Here is a 15342-nt window from a genome sequence, read left to right on the forward strand (position 1 = left end):
TACAAGATTAAAGAGTTACAATGCCTTTAAGGAGATATGCAAATAAACGAAAAGAAGGAATCTCGTAGCTTGCTGTTACTCTGTAACCAACGAGTGAGTGAGTGAGTATGGTTTGCGCCACTTTTAGTAATGTTCCAGCAATATCGCGGGGATGGCCTCACACATTATACAAATGTGGGAAATTGAACCCGGATCCACGAGCGAACGCTTTAACCACTAGGCAAGCAAACCGACCCTCCATGATCAACGAGGACACGTGATCAGGACATAATTTCTTAAACATCAACCACATTCCTGTGGTTGTTTTCATATATGGACACAGCAGATAATTTCATGCATGCTTTCATTCAGAAAGTGGAGTATGTGACACTGTATATATAAAGTTTTATTTTCTAGCATTGCCATCGAAAAACATAGTTTTATTACTTCCTTTTTAAAACTGTTTCTGAAGAGAGAATACAATACAACCATTCTGAATAACACACATAAGATTCAGATTTAAGATTCACAAATCGTAATCGAGACGGGAAGCTATATGAGGACCTTAGGAGAACACATAACTTGTCAGTTGACACGAATTATCATCAATGAAGATCTTACCGAACCCCGAGCAGCACTAGCTCGAAGGGCCCGCCAACTTGTCTTGGATAAGAAGTTGAGGCGTCATGGGTGACCAGTGGGGTCATGCATCCTCATTAAAATGCTGGACGGGACGGCGAGAAAGGTGGCCAACAGCACTTCGAACGTTCTCTATATCTCTATATACCTCTGTCAGATACATCGCGCACTACCCCTTTCTCTGTTGATCTTCTCAAACGACTGTTACAAGTTCGAAGAATCCTGGTCAAAGTTGAAAAGTCTTCAGGCTATTCCCTACTATTCTGTAACATACACATTGTACCTGAAATGGGTCGAGCTTGCGTTTGGGGGAATATCAGAAGGACAGCGATACACTTATCTCCAATGTTGTAGAAGACACTCCACTTCCTCAGGAAAACAATAACCCAATAAGATATTGCATTCATGTCGGAATCAATATTTTCGGCCCCTATCAGATGTGAACTTGAACATGCGAGGTCTGCGTCTATGTAAGACTGATGGTCTACGAGTTGTTTAGCAGCACTAGTCATATAGGTCTGCTCTCAACAACGGAATATATATCTTTTGAGAAGGACTTCTCCGACGGGTAAAGGTACAGCAGTGCAACATCACATTTACTTGTGTGACATTTGCTTTCGCAATCTGAGTTTATCGAAACAAATGAGGACAACTTAAAAGCTGATGTATGGCGTTATTACAGCAGAGGCTGAGCGGAAGGAGAAATGACATGGTTCCGGCCCTGTGAGACTATTAAGAGAGGTCACATGCAGTGCAATAACATTGCAATTATGTACTGCCCAAAAATAATTTACAGTAATGAGCTGAATAGATTTAAGAAATTACGAGTTGGTACGCGTGGCATATTTGGCTGTGCTCTAAGAGAGAAAAGGTGCTATTCTATACGGACAGCTAGGGACACTTGAGAGGACAAAGAGGCAGGCATCTTATCGCCCTTTGTTCAAAACTGAACCTTTTGATCCCTCGAAACAAACACCTCACAAGCATCGCAGACAAGACGTAACTGATACTGGTAGCAAGAGCGAGTGCAGCTTAATAAGGCGTGTTGGCTTGCGTAATACTGATTTCTTTGTCAGGCTCTTTTGGTGATAAGAATTATGAGGTCACGTGGGCGTCGATTTCAAACTTACTAAAATGTGTGAACATAAAATTCCAGGAACCAAGTAATTCAGATGATGGAAACATATCATCATCTTGCTTGAGCACAGGTAACATGACGATGAATTAACCGTTCAGTTACATACCCCTGAAATCTGGTATGATACATACATATCTAAGGCGTGTAAACGTTTGCAAATTTGAAAATTTACACGTGTTTCTCCAACCCGAGTAAACTTGGAAATTTCAGCACCCACTGAAATTCAAAGGAATGCATTGGAAATACTGTATGATCATGTATTTACTGGGGTATCTGTTTTGCAATTCATGTTTGGAAATACCTGACAATCCGGTCATGGCATACATGAACGAGGTGTTTCTGCATACGAAAATGTACGATGAGCCTATGTTTCAAAGGTATAGATTTGTATGAAATATATGCCCGAAGTTGGGAAATCTCTGGAAACATACATAAATCCAATCATAGCATGTATTTCCTACTGTATTTACGTTTACTTCAATGGTTTACTATCTGGCTTTTGGTCCTGTGTTGTAAATAATCGAGCCAGACAATCCACTGATTGACACCATGCATACGCATCGTATTTTACAAATGGGATACGATGACATGCATCAAACGAGTTAGAAAGCCTGCCCACCCGATAAGACCCTGAAGACCAATTCCAACCCAGATATTTATACGTCCAACATGTTTGTAACCTTTGAGATAGGATAGTGAATACATGTCAAAATCATCCTAATGGTATGAGTGAAAGTACTGATTGGAGGTAAGACCCAATGCTTAAATTTAATCATCGACAATTAACACAATGCTTGTTGTCAACTGGTCTCTGCATAAGCTGTATCTTACAGCGGGAACCGTAAATATCACAATTGCCGATCGTCAAGTTACGTAATCTCAGTCTGCTATTCAATAAATCAATCGTTTATTCCGCATGTGTGGCCTCCGGCCCATATACAGATGATACAGCAGGTTGGCATTTGTATGATACAAACTTCAGTATCTCAAACGCAGTGTACAGTGAAAATATTCAATACACGTATTGCTATTCAATACCGGTATATACTTTACTCTAGACACTGGCAGACGTGTTAGATGCACTAGAAACTCTTGAAAACCTTGTTTTTATGCATTCATGAAGCAGTGCCCAAGAACCTGACTTGTTTGTCAAAGAAACCCAGAAATATAACGTCGAAAAGAATACCGATAATACAAGGCTAAAAGAGTTTAGCAAAGGCGAGATGCTATCAGACAAACGCTTCTACCACGGTAACTAATGTGATAAGGGGATCAGGATCGACAATTTTCGATTTGCTGTGTAATGTATTTTAATTTTAATCGCGATGAGCATACTGCCTTCAATCGACTTACTAGATACATTAATCTTCAACACTTTTGCAATCTGCCCCTGCTTTTATCTGGCGATACTAAGGAATCTACATATTGTCACTTAGGGAACAGAACTACGTCTCTCTCAATCTGTAAATATTGTGTGATTGTTCACAGTACTTAAAACTATAATACACGCTCATCAAACTATCGCTCTCTCTCCCTCTCTCTGAATCAAGGACACATGTGCGTTTCGTGAATATACCTGTAAATATTGTGTGATTCTTCACAGTACTTAAAACTATAATACGCGTTCATCAAACTATCTCTCCCTCCCTCCTTCTGAATCAAGGACGTATGTGCGTTTCATAAAGATACCTACACAGTTACTATCTTATTGTAAAACCTTTGTAGCAGCCTTGACCTATGTCTCAGTCTTTAGTAACTTATCGTATTTACAAACACACATTCACATCTATACATGTGGTAAACATCCGACATTCGAGCTTTCAATAAAATCTAGGGTAATGTTTGTGTCGCTTTTCTTGTTGTCCAACGTAATGAATAGGACCGCCACAATAGTCAGAAATGCAGTTCTATTCATCGCTAATGTTCAGCAGTTAACAAAGCCACATATTCATTTTCCACAATTTTCCAATATATCTGCCAGACAGGGAATGAGTCACATGCAACAAGAGGTCGAGGTCACCCTGCCCTACCTGTTCGGCAGACAACAAACCAATTCAATAGCAAGGCATGTGTGTACCCCCCCAAAATAACTACGAGAACACTTGGTACAACTGACAAGGGGAGCTTACATGCTGGTAACTGGTGCGTCCTATCTGGGAAATGCAGTCATCACGTCAAATGACAAAACCTTTTGAAATCCCCACTAATAGGGTCCCGAATGCTCTCAATGCAACCAACCAAAGGACGCTCTCTGAAATCCCAAGTCATGATAATTACAGACATTGTGCCCCTATCAAATTTTGAGATTATGTAATCCATACTTGTAAATCGTATCTATCCGTTAGTTGTATTATGTCCAAAGGCATTTGATAGGTAGGTACACCAGACTCAGAACAAGGCAGCTGTCCATTAAAATCTTAGCCACCATTTTTCCCTCACCTGTTCTGGCGTATGACATGCATAAATAGAAACTCAGGCAGCACTGGGGTTTGATATCAGGTTACATTGTATACAAAGACTGTCAGAAAAATATTCAGGATGTCAAATATATTTGAAAGGTCTGGAACTCAAGAGATGTGTCGACAAGCAAACATTCCCAATGTCATTTGATCATGTTTGCAATGTGTGTAAATACTCCTGTCATATGCATCACTTTTAAACCTTGTTACACACAGTTGAGGCATGGTTAATTCTGTTTCTATCCATTTCAGGCCTGTGTTGGACTGTAACATACAATGAATTTATACTTTTATGGTCAAGCACCATGTTGAATTTTAGAAATACATCAAGTTATGACCATACCTTCCACACATCTGGCAAATAAAGACATAGTTGCACACGCCAACAGCAGCACATTCTATGTGTTAAGTCACCTATGGGCATAGACTCGAACAATACCAATCCTTATGTGAACCATTTGGAATGTATGGAAATGCACTACTTCCAAGCAACATAATATTTCACTTACTGTGACAATGTCAGGTGTTTGTGAAACTTGTCATATTACACATAATCAGTATGAGATATACAATACATGTGTTTTGCTAAGAAAAAACAGAATATGTGTTTAGAAGGAAACGCGTCAGGAATGAGACATGTCAGGGGCGTAGGAACGATTTTCAGAGATGGGGCTAATTTTATGAAAAGTATTAAAAATCAAAATGTAATTGTAGTTATGGTAAGGTAGATATGAAGCCAGTGAAGCTGGAGTTATGTAAGAGGATTTCTTGCACCTCTGAAGTTGCTCGTACTCAAAACCAAGCGCCTAAAACTGTACACTGACAGCATAGCAGAGAGTACTGTGTATTCTCTGCACCTGTTAAGGCTTTGTCCGGATCTGAACAAGAAATATCACCTCTAAACGCCTTGCAAAGACTTGGATTCCTTAGATTTGTATATACACCCATTTACTGTATTGAACAGTGTGTTGCTGCACATTGAATGGACTCACTGCCTTAAGTGTGTCCGTCATATTGTTTTCTTTGTGCACGGTCTTTCTTAGTGGTATTCTTTATGGGAGTTGATGCATTTAAGCGACTGCATATTGAGCGTCACTCGAGCTAAAGGCTGTCACGGTGTAGCGTAGTTCTGGAGATCACTGTGTGTCTATATATCAACACTTACCCGTCAAACATCGTGCAGTATTCAGCAGTGTGTTGCTGGTTTGTTCGCAGTGTTTTCGCGAGGCGTCCAGCACAACGTACCCAGATATTGGAGGGTAAGTCAGCTCGTAGATAAGAACACTCCAGCACTATTTGTTTTTCGTTACAGGAAGTCAAGATTAGGATTTGATATATTTACTATATTCCATTTTGGGTTCTCACACTTGTAGGTACCTCCCCCTCCAGTTCTACCCCACCATCCCCGACCTCGACACTGACAACATCACGACCAGGACAGCATAGCACTGGTCGACTTTCTGAGATTGTGTTTTCCAAAATTCCCTAAATTTCTCTTTCCTTAGCCATTTTCTAATAGCCAAATCCTAATGTCTTTCAAGTCAAAAAGTCGGTCTTGTCTCCAGTAAAAGAAAAAAACATTATCTGCATGTTATGCTTGCTCAACCACGAAGGTAGTCAAATATGGCATCGAAAAAAGCATACTTGATTTGGTGTCAAGTTTCGGCAAGTTCGACCATTTAAAGGGGCACTGATCCAGAGCGACTGATGTTTCTCGCCAACAGTCTAATTATGGGTGGAGTCTACTAACGCCTACAGGGAATAACGCCTACAGTCTTAAATAAACAATTTTACGCTCCAGTGATTACAAATTGTACTGCCTATACCCTTTCACTAAAGTGGTAGGTCCCACTTCATTGTGCACTAATGCCTACAGGGAAAACAAAACACAGACTTTTAAATGACATTTTATACGACATCTTATGTAGATCCTCTTACAGGAAGGGGGCCAGCGCCGTGCGACATCAGCACCAACTTGTTCCTTTCAGTTTTCTCCAACTTCTGTGGCACTTTCACCAAAGCGAAAATGTTAGGATGAGCTCTCTGAACAGTCTCGTGAGGTGGGAATGCCAACCCTCGAGATGATTGTTCGTCCTCAGGCCTCGGGTCTCTTGGTGGTTCCATAATCCGACCTGGACCTTGACATGGTCATCCACCCAGGTGCTGGTGACGTAGTCATGGAAGGCATCCTTCCCTCCGACTAGTCCATGGATGATGTACAGTTGATCCCAGTGAGGTGGACAGGAGTAGAACGTGCCGTCCATGTAGAGGGTGTCGACTTCTTGAAGGAGGGTTAGGCGGTCACTTGCGGTGAAGCAGATGATCTTGTTGGCGTTTTCATCGTCTATGCAAAGGAAGGACAGTCCATCAGAAGTTCCATTGAAGCAGTCTGGTAGATTCACCTCGCTGAGCGTCGGGGGAAGTGGCGGCATCATCTTTCGTCTCAGCTTGAAGAGTCTACTCTTCACTGAATAGAAGGACTTGACTATCGCTGCTTCATCTCGGTCCAGTCTTGAAATCTCCTCGTCGTAGATGGTCGGTACTGGCGTTGTTTCAAGTCTGTACCCGTCATCGCAGAGCACTGGCAATCTTCAGAGCTGCATGATCTTCCTGTGGATGGTTGTGTGTGGACTGATTTCAAACAAACTGTCCGACTGTGGTACACTTACCAAGGCAGCCTCCATGAACACACTTCCAGTGTAAGCAGGTCTGTCGTGTGTTGTTGATTCTGTATCTGTAGCCATCTAGTAGTATCTGCTGTCCTCCTTTCTGTGATGTGAAGTACTCGACTTTCTGTGGGTTTGCCATGGTTAGCGAAGAAGACTTTGGTTACAAGCTTTCTAAAGCAATGCATTTCCTTCTCAATAAGAAAAATCTCTCTCAATAAATTAAACATTTCCTTCTCACTTTGTTTTATCCCTCAATATGTTTTTCTTTCCTTCAACCATGTGAGATGAAGCATAGCCTCTGCTAATTGCTCTTTGCCCTCTACTCCCCTAATCCCATTGTAGGCATTAGTGCACACTAACCAGTACAGTCCATTTGTGTGCAGGTAAGCGTATCGCTGTCACAACAAACTTTGTAGCTATTATTCCCTGTAGCTATTTTTCCCTGTAGGCATTAGTAGACCTAACCTAATTATGAAACCTAGCTGCAAGCTGATCATTACAAGCTCCCTCGACCGTGACGGGAATGGGCTACTGTCCAGACTGGCAGAATTTCTTCATCCTAAACAGTAGGGCATTAGGAAGCATGGATGTCCATCAGATTCCGTTATTTGAAAATATTCCTGGTAGTTCTTGTATGATATTAATAAAGTATCCCAGCAGTGGATGCTTTTCGGATCTTGCAATGTGACAGATCCAATTTGATCCTGTTTCTATGTTTTTTACCTCGATATTTAATCATGTCATGTCTATTACATATGATGTTAATAACACACATTTGATTTATTTGAATCTAAACTAAACAACCCCACTTTGCCATTGCTAGAATAATCTCAACATTTACTAAGGTAAAAAGTCTATACAATTTCAAACTATAAACGTGTTCCGAAAAAGGTTGTTGAACAAACTCTGCACTAACCATCAGAGTGATCGCGGTCTTCACATAACATTGTTCAACAAAATATTTAGCCAGTTAGTTTTGCAAACTGTTAATTTGATATATTTACATTCCAGCCCCCTGTAATCGACTAGAGAAGATTGATGCGTGAATCTAAAAAACAACTCACGCAATTAATACAATTTACAATTAGCAGGACAATTTGTCCGATGTTTTCAAAGCAATCCAAATTACTGCAAATTAACGTGGATGTTTGATAGCCATTCAGAAGTTGGTAGGGTAATACAAGATACTTGATATGGATGTGTAACTTCTTTATTATTCACACACGGAGGTTCTGGGCTAATATTGTGGGCTGCAAGTTCAAAGTCTAACTGGAATGTCCTTGGATCGAGGGAATAATACCATGCTATTAAACTAGCAAATCCTTCTACTCTGGTCTAAGGCTCAGTGTTGTCTCTCAGCTCAAGCACAAAAGCTTGTATGTCATTGCGTAATTTTCAAACTAAATTTGGAGCAATTTCGTGTCTAGATATATTTACATTTTTGATGCAGCTATTTGTCATATCCTTTCTTACGGGGCAGAGATTTGGGGCTTTTCATACTGTAGACAGAGAAAGTTTACAAATAAACTTCTGTAAAGGGTTTTTGAAATTTAGTAAATATACCAGCAATTTTATGGCATTAGGTGAATTTATGATCACTTTCAAACAAAGGTTGGATGATAGTCTATGTCAAGATTGGCATTCCATAGTATATAATTCGTCAAAATGTAATGTACACAGTAAATTTAAGTCATTGTTGAATGTAGAAAGATACTTAAGTGCACATATTCCATATTTTTACAAGCATGTTATTTCTCAATTTAGGTGTAATAATTTCCGTTTAGCGGGTGAGTTGGGTAGGCATAAAACCATCGATAATGCTGACAGGGATTGTACTTATTGTCATACTAATGGTTTACATTTGGTCGAGGATGAATTCCATGTTCTCTTAATATGTGAGAGATATGAAGACAAGAATACCTTCCTTCATGTATACTTGTTAACACTATTAGGCTAATTTCTTGCAATTTAAACACAATGATTTGTCTTGGACGTCTCCTCGGTCATATAAAGAAAGTAAGAAGCAAATCTGATATTACAATGTTTTATTAATTATATTCACAGTACTGATACCTAAGCAGGTACAATATGATGTACCATTTTGCCTGCATTTTTGTATTATGGGCCTTTGGCTAAAATTACAGAAATAAAATCTGTCTGTCTATATGTCTGTCTGTCTGTCTGTCGAATGCAACTAGGGGGAAACCATTCATTTCTCCTAAGGTAAATACCCTGTCTTCCATCTCGACGGTGAAGAAGGAATAGTGATTGATCACTGAACCAGACTCACCTCCAGTTTGTAAGGTTCCAGTTCTGAACTCTACAACACCACCGCAAGCGATTGCGCCGATGGAAGTCTCTAGAAACAGGGGCTACGACTGACTTTCTTGGACAAATACCCAGTTTACGCAATCGATTTCTGACAGTTTGGTCGGACATTCTTCTCAAACCAGGTGGGCACAACGTGTGAAGCCTATTTTTGCTGCCCTCTACCGTGATATTGCTGGAATATTGCTAAAAGCGGCGAAAAACCAAACTCACTCGCTCGATCAAACCAGGGATGTGTTGTGCAGTGTCCATTGCTGTGGCAAGACGATGACGCAAGTGAGCAGCCCGGATGTAGCGGTCCTTGGCTTGGGTGGTCATTCTTGTATGACCGCTTCCCGGGCGATCTTGGGCGTAATTGGTCTATTGGAAACGTAATTTGCGACACTGTATACATTGTCATCGCTAGTGTATATTTGACCTGTGGGTGAGAGCAGCTAGCCCGTGTCAAATCATTACTAACAGACCGATAGTTTTGACAAACAAAGCTTGTGCGAGCGTTATTTTGAGTCCGTCACGAGGAGGTGCTCGCTCACTTTCCAACCATGTTCCACGCAGTCACTGTCGTTTACCAAACAAAGTCAGCATGTGCGCATGTTTGAAAGCGAGTATTTGAAAGAATGTATGCACTTTTGCATTTATGCATATTCACAAGCAGATAACAGCAAACAGAAGATTCCTCAAGTGTTATAAACAAGGAGAATGCTGGTAGCTCTGCACGGCATCATTTGCCATTATTGTCTTTTACCAACATCGGAATTCGCTGTCTTATAAATTACTTGTGCTAACAGATTCTAAGGGCAGGGACATGTAGATCGAAATAGCAGCATTGTTTGCTTGGAAAACAATGACAACGTAGAAACTACTACCCTTTCTTATCAACTATCACGTTGTTCCACGGGAAAACGTGGAACCCACAACTGCTGCAGGAAACACAAACTAAGTGGTAAGGTCAACATAGTTCAATACTTCTTCTCTGGACGCCCATTTCTGGTGTCCCCCGCCGTGATGTTGCTGGAATATTGCTAAAAGCGGCGTAAAACCAAACTCAGTCAGTCAGTCTGGACTGTTGCTGTCTGTCTAGCAGAGAGAAGACTGCCCACATGCATATAGTACGGCTTACTATTGCATCAGGTCCGGTGACGGATCAAGCAAGAGCAGGGGAAAACCCCTGCAATTTAAAGTGCAATCCATACACCACAATACTTTTTCATTTCAATTTGGGACCGTGACCGAGATTTTATGTGCTGTCCAAGGATATATCCCAGACATGCACGATAGGTGACATGGTAAGCTCGCTATGGTAAGGTAGTTATGTTCTCCCGTTAAAAGTACTCCATAACAATACCATCCTGAGACACAAGACGTCCAGATTGGGGCGCAATTGGCACCACAAGTGCCTCCAGGATATTGTCATTGTAGTTCTTGCAGTTGCACGTCAGTGAAGAACATGTACAGGTGTTTGCCAGCAGCAGTGATCCCATCTGATACCTTTACTGAGCCATCCCCAAACATGATAGTTCCAACGTTAATGGCATGAAAACGGCACTTGTCAATCAATCAATCATGTGAATGTAAATGTAAATATGTATAGCGCTAATAAAACTTTCAAAATCTTTTGTAAAATAATTCCGGCTTTATTTAAGGTAGGCTGCCGAGAATATATGAGTCTTTAAGTTTGATTTCAAAGAGTTGTCCGATCGTAGAGAGTGGTAGCTTGTTCCATAAAGATTTAACTGTCGAACATCGGCGGAAACATATTTATGGGCGACTGCCTATATCGTGACGTCACAGCAATAAGCCATATCGTGACGAGAACATTTGACATTTAAATAGAATATATATACAGATATTATAAATCCTGCCGACGAAGGACAGTAAAACAACTAGAATATCACAGATATACATGTAAAACTAGTAATTAAATCTAAAACATTTTAACTTTAGGGGACAGCACAATATAAAAATAGGCAATAGATCGCCAACAACTGAAGGTAGATCACCATACTAGGGACCATGGGGACTTACAGTACATTTGCTTCCTGCATGGACCCTAGCTGGATTTACACCATCCCTTCAGCCATTGGCGACAGAAGAGAAACCTAGCCATAAATTAAAAGTACACATACTCTACGATTAAAAACCTGGTACACTTAAATTGACTTAATGTTTTGGGACTTACGTACCCTCTCAGGAGGACAATAATTTTACAATACTTCAACCCCCTTTGAGGGTACAGCCACTAACAATATCAGTTACTAATTTAAACTACCAATAATAAAATATATATCTATTTACAAATCAGTTAGCAAGTCTAATTTTTTTAAAAAGGCAATAATTAAATGAGAACTTATATGACTAAAAAGATCCTTCATAGTTTTTACTTTGAAATAAATATCCCTTGTGATGGAATATTCAACACAGTCAAGCAGGACATGCTTGACTGTGATTCTTTCATCACAAGGGATACAAAACGGAGGATCTTCGCCTTTCAATAAATATTCATGAGTATATCTGGTATGGCCAATGCGACATCGTCGCATAATGACCTCTTCAAATCTGGACTGACAACCCAAGTAGGTGTAACCAATGTAGGGTTTTATTGCATGTAATTTATTAATACCTACTTGGGTGTCCCACTTCTTCTGCATCAGATCGCGGATGTATGTTCTAATGCTGGCTTTGTAATCAGAGTATGGAATTAGAAGTGGTGTCACAGATTTGTTGAGTGCTGCCTTAGCAGCAAGATCAGCCATTGTATTCCCAGAAATGCCAACGTGGCTGGGTAACCAACAAAAGACGATGTCGCATTGGCCAGTAGCAAGTTCATTGTACAATTCAATAATTTCGATTAAAAGTGGATGTTTGCAAGAAATATTTTTGATAGCCTGAAGGCAAGAAAGAGAATCTGAAAAGATTATGTATTGTTTATATGTAGGGTGTGTATTTATATATTTTAAAGCTGTTAATATTGCGTTAGCTTCTGCTGTAAAAATAGAGCTGTTATTGGGTAATCTGGAAGAGATTGTTTTGGACCCAATGACAGTGGCACATGCAACCGCGCCACCATCCTTGGATCCATCTGTAAATAAGGATTTATATGTATTATATTTACTTTTAATTGATGATATTCTTGTTTATATTGTAATTCACTAGTTTCTGCTTTTTTAAATGCTGTTAATGTTAGGTCAACTTGTGGCCTAACCAATTGCCAAGGAGGAGAAGAAAGAAGACGGGAAGGAGCTATATTTTCCAGCTCAATGCCGGCAGCAGCAATAAATGGCTTAATTCTGAGCCCAAGAGGCGGAACAAGAGAAGGTTTTTTGTTATACAAATCATCATAAAGAGGATTAAAGACACAGTGAAATGCAGGATTAGACTCGTTAGAATATAATTTTGTAATATATTGTAATGATAATTTTATACGGCGTTGGTTAAGAGAAGGTTCGTCTGCCTCGACAGAAAGACTGTCAACAGGAGAAGTTCTAAAGGACCCAAGACAAAGTCTCAGACCTTGATGGTGGACTGAATCTAAGAGTTTCAGGTTGCTTTTACAGGCTCCACCATATACGATGGAGCCATAATCAAGCTTCGAGCGGACAAGTGATCTGTATAGGTGTAGGAGCGTAGCTTGATCCCCTCCCCACCTTGAATTAGACACGACTTTCAATAAATCGAGTGCCTTCAGGCATTTAGTTTTTAGGGATTTGATATGTGGAAGGAAAGTCAAATGGGAGTCGAAAATTAGACCCAAGAACTTGGCCTCCTTGACAACTTTAATGGGAATACCATTTAAAAATAGTTCTGGGTCCGTATGAGGCCTATATTTCCTACAAAAGTGTATACAATTAGTTTTTGACTTAGAAAATTTAAAGCCATTTTCAAGACACCATTTATTTATTTTATTTAAACACAACTGCAGTTGTCGTTCAATAGTATGCATATTTTTACCGCGACAAGAGATATTAAAATCATCCACAAATAATGATCCATCAATTGAATCATTTAAAACTTTTGATAAACTATTTATCTTTATACTAAACAATGTGACAGACAAAATACTGCCTTGCGGCACACCCTGATCCTGATTATAATGGTCAGACAGGGATGAACCCACTCGGACTTGAAATTGCCTGTCTTTTAAAAACTGTGATATAAAAAGAGGCAAACGGCCTCTTAAACCAAAATCATGTAAATCCCTCAAAATGCCATGCTTCCAGGTTGTATCATAAGCTTTCTCAAGATCAAAGAAAATTGATACAGCATGTTGTTTATTTACTATAGCATTTTTGACAAAGGATTCTAAACGTACCAAATGATCAATGGTACTACGATTTTTCCTGAAACCACATTGGATATTTGATATCAGGTTATTGGTTTCAAGATACCAAGTTAATCTATTATTCACCATTCTTTCCATGGTTTTACAGACACAACTCGTTAAAGAGATTGGTCTATAATTAGACGGATCAGTATGATCCTTGCCAGGTTTTGGAATAGGGACTACAATGGCATCACGCCAGGAAGTTGGGAAATTCCCTGAAGTCCATATTGTGTCAAAAATATTTAGAAGTGTTTCCAAACATGATTCCGGTAAATGCTTCAAGAGCTGATAGTGTATGTTATCAGCTCCTGTTGCTGTATCATGAGCTTGCGCAAGGGCAGTGTGTAGCTCATGTAATGAAAATAATTCATTATAGTCTTCGCCATTGTCTGAGTTAAAATTTATTCTTTTCTTCTCCTGTTGTTTCTGATAGTGTTGAAATTCAGGGACGTAATTCGACGAAGAAGAGTGTTTGGCGAGAGTGTCACCAAGCTTATTGGCAATGTCAGACTTACCAGTTAATATATTGTCACCATCCTTGAGATGATGAACAGTAGATTTGGAACCTTTGCCCTTAATTCTTTGGATCATGTTCCACACCTTTGATATTGGTGTGCGTGAATTAATTTTAGATACATAATGTCTCCAGGACTGACGTTTACTCTGTTTAAATGTACGTCTAGCCTTTGCGTTGTTTATTTTTACAGTATTAAAATTATGAACTGTAGGGTGTCGCCGGAAATACTTTTCTGCCTTTTTCCTACATTTTCTAGCTCGTTTGCAATCATCTGTAAACCATGGTTTACGTATGTGTGGGTTCATAGAGGACTTAGGAATAGTTTCATCAGCTATACTTTTCAATTTCTCTGAGAATAACTGAATTGGGTCTGAAATATTTCTGAAAGTTTCAGGCTGCAGTGTTCTGGAACAAAGAGTTTGAAATAAAGGCCAGTTTGCTTTGGCAAAATTCCATCTGGTCACAGGTGGTTCATCAGTAGGGTTTATAGCTTTAAGTAGTGTAGGGAAATGATCACTTCCACATCGGTCATCATGGACAGACCAGTCAAATTCATTTAGTAAATTGGCATCTGTCAGAGTCAAATCCAATGCTGAATAAGTTCCCGTGGCAGGATGTAAGTACGTGTTGGAGCAATCATTTAAGATACATATGTTATTGTCAGAAATAAAATCTTCAATTACTTTGCCTTTAGCATTAGTACTAACGCTTCCCCATAGAGGGTTATGTCCGTTTAAATCACCCATGATAACACAGGGTTTGGGAAGCTGAGCATATAAAGCTTGTAGATCAGCCTGCTGTAACGCCGAAGAAGGTGGAATGTACAAAGAACAAAGTGTTAAGGCAATGTGAAATGTAAGTCGAACTGCAACAGCTTGAAGATTAGTAGTTAATGGAACAACACTATGAATAACATCCTGTCTTACCAAGATAGAAGAACCTCCAGTGGCTTTTGCACCTGGAGGTGAAAAGTGATTATACAAATTATATTTTCTGATATCACATTTATCTGTGTCTCGAAGATACGTTTCTTGTAGACACATTGCTGATGGTGTAAAATCCTGTATTAAAATCTGTAAATCATTAAAGTTATTCCTAAGTCCTCTACAATTCCATTGGATTATGCTGGATGACTGCGTCATGGTGGCTCTATTGGCGATCGTTCACGGTGTGAGGAGGACGGATTTTTTACCGCTCTGAGACAAAGGGGTTGTGTCCATATCAAGAGCTTCAAAAGAGTTATGGACAACTATATCTGAAGATGAAGTTTTCCTGTTTGTCTGTTTTCTATT

At 39.7% G+C, this 15342-nt stretch overlaps 1 protein-coding gene across 1 annotated transcript in view; it reads left to right on the forward strand.

Annotated features, from left to right (window-relative positions):
- The window catches only part of LOC124278065 (interaptin-like), a 280656-nt gene that overhangs the window by 199115 nt on the left and 66199 nt on the right, over nt 1–15342 (forward strand). The window lies entirely within an intron of this gene.

Source organism: Haliotis rubra, unplaced genomic scaffold (assembly GCF_003918875.1).
Source record: "Haliotis rubra isolate DU_JTF1 unplaced genomic scaffold, ASM391887v1 Scf230, whole genome shotgun sequence".
Classification (NCBI taxonomy): domain Eukaryota; kingdom Metazoa; phylum Mollusca; class Gastropoda; order Lepetellida; family Haliotidae; genus Haliotis; species Haliotis rubra.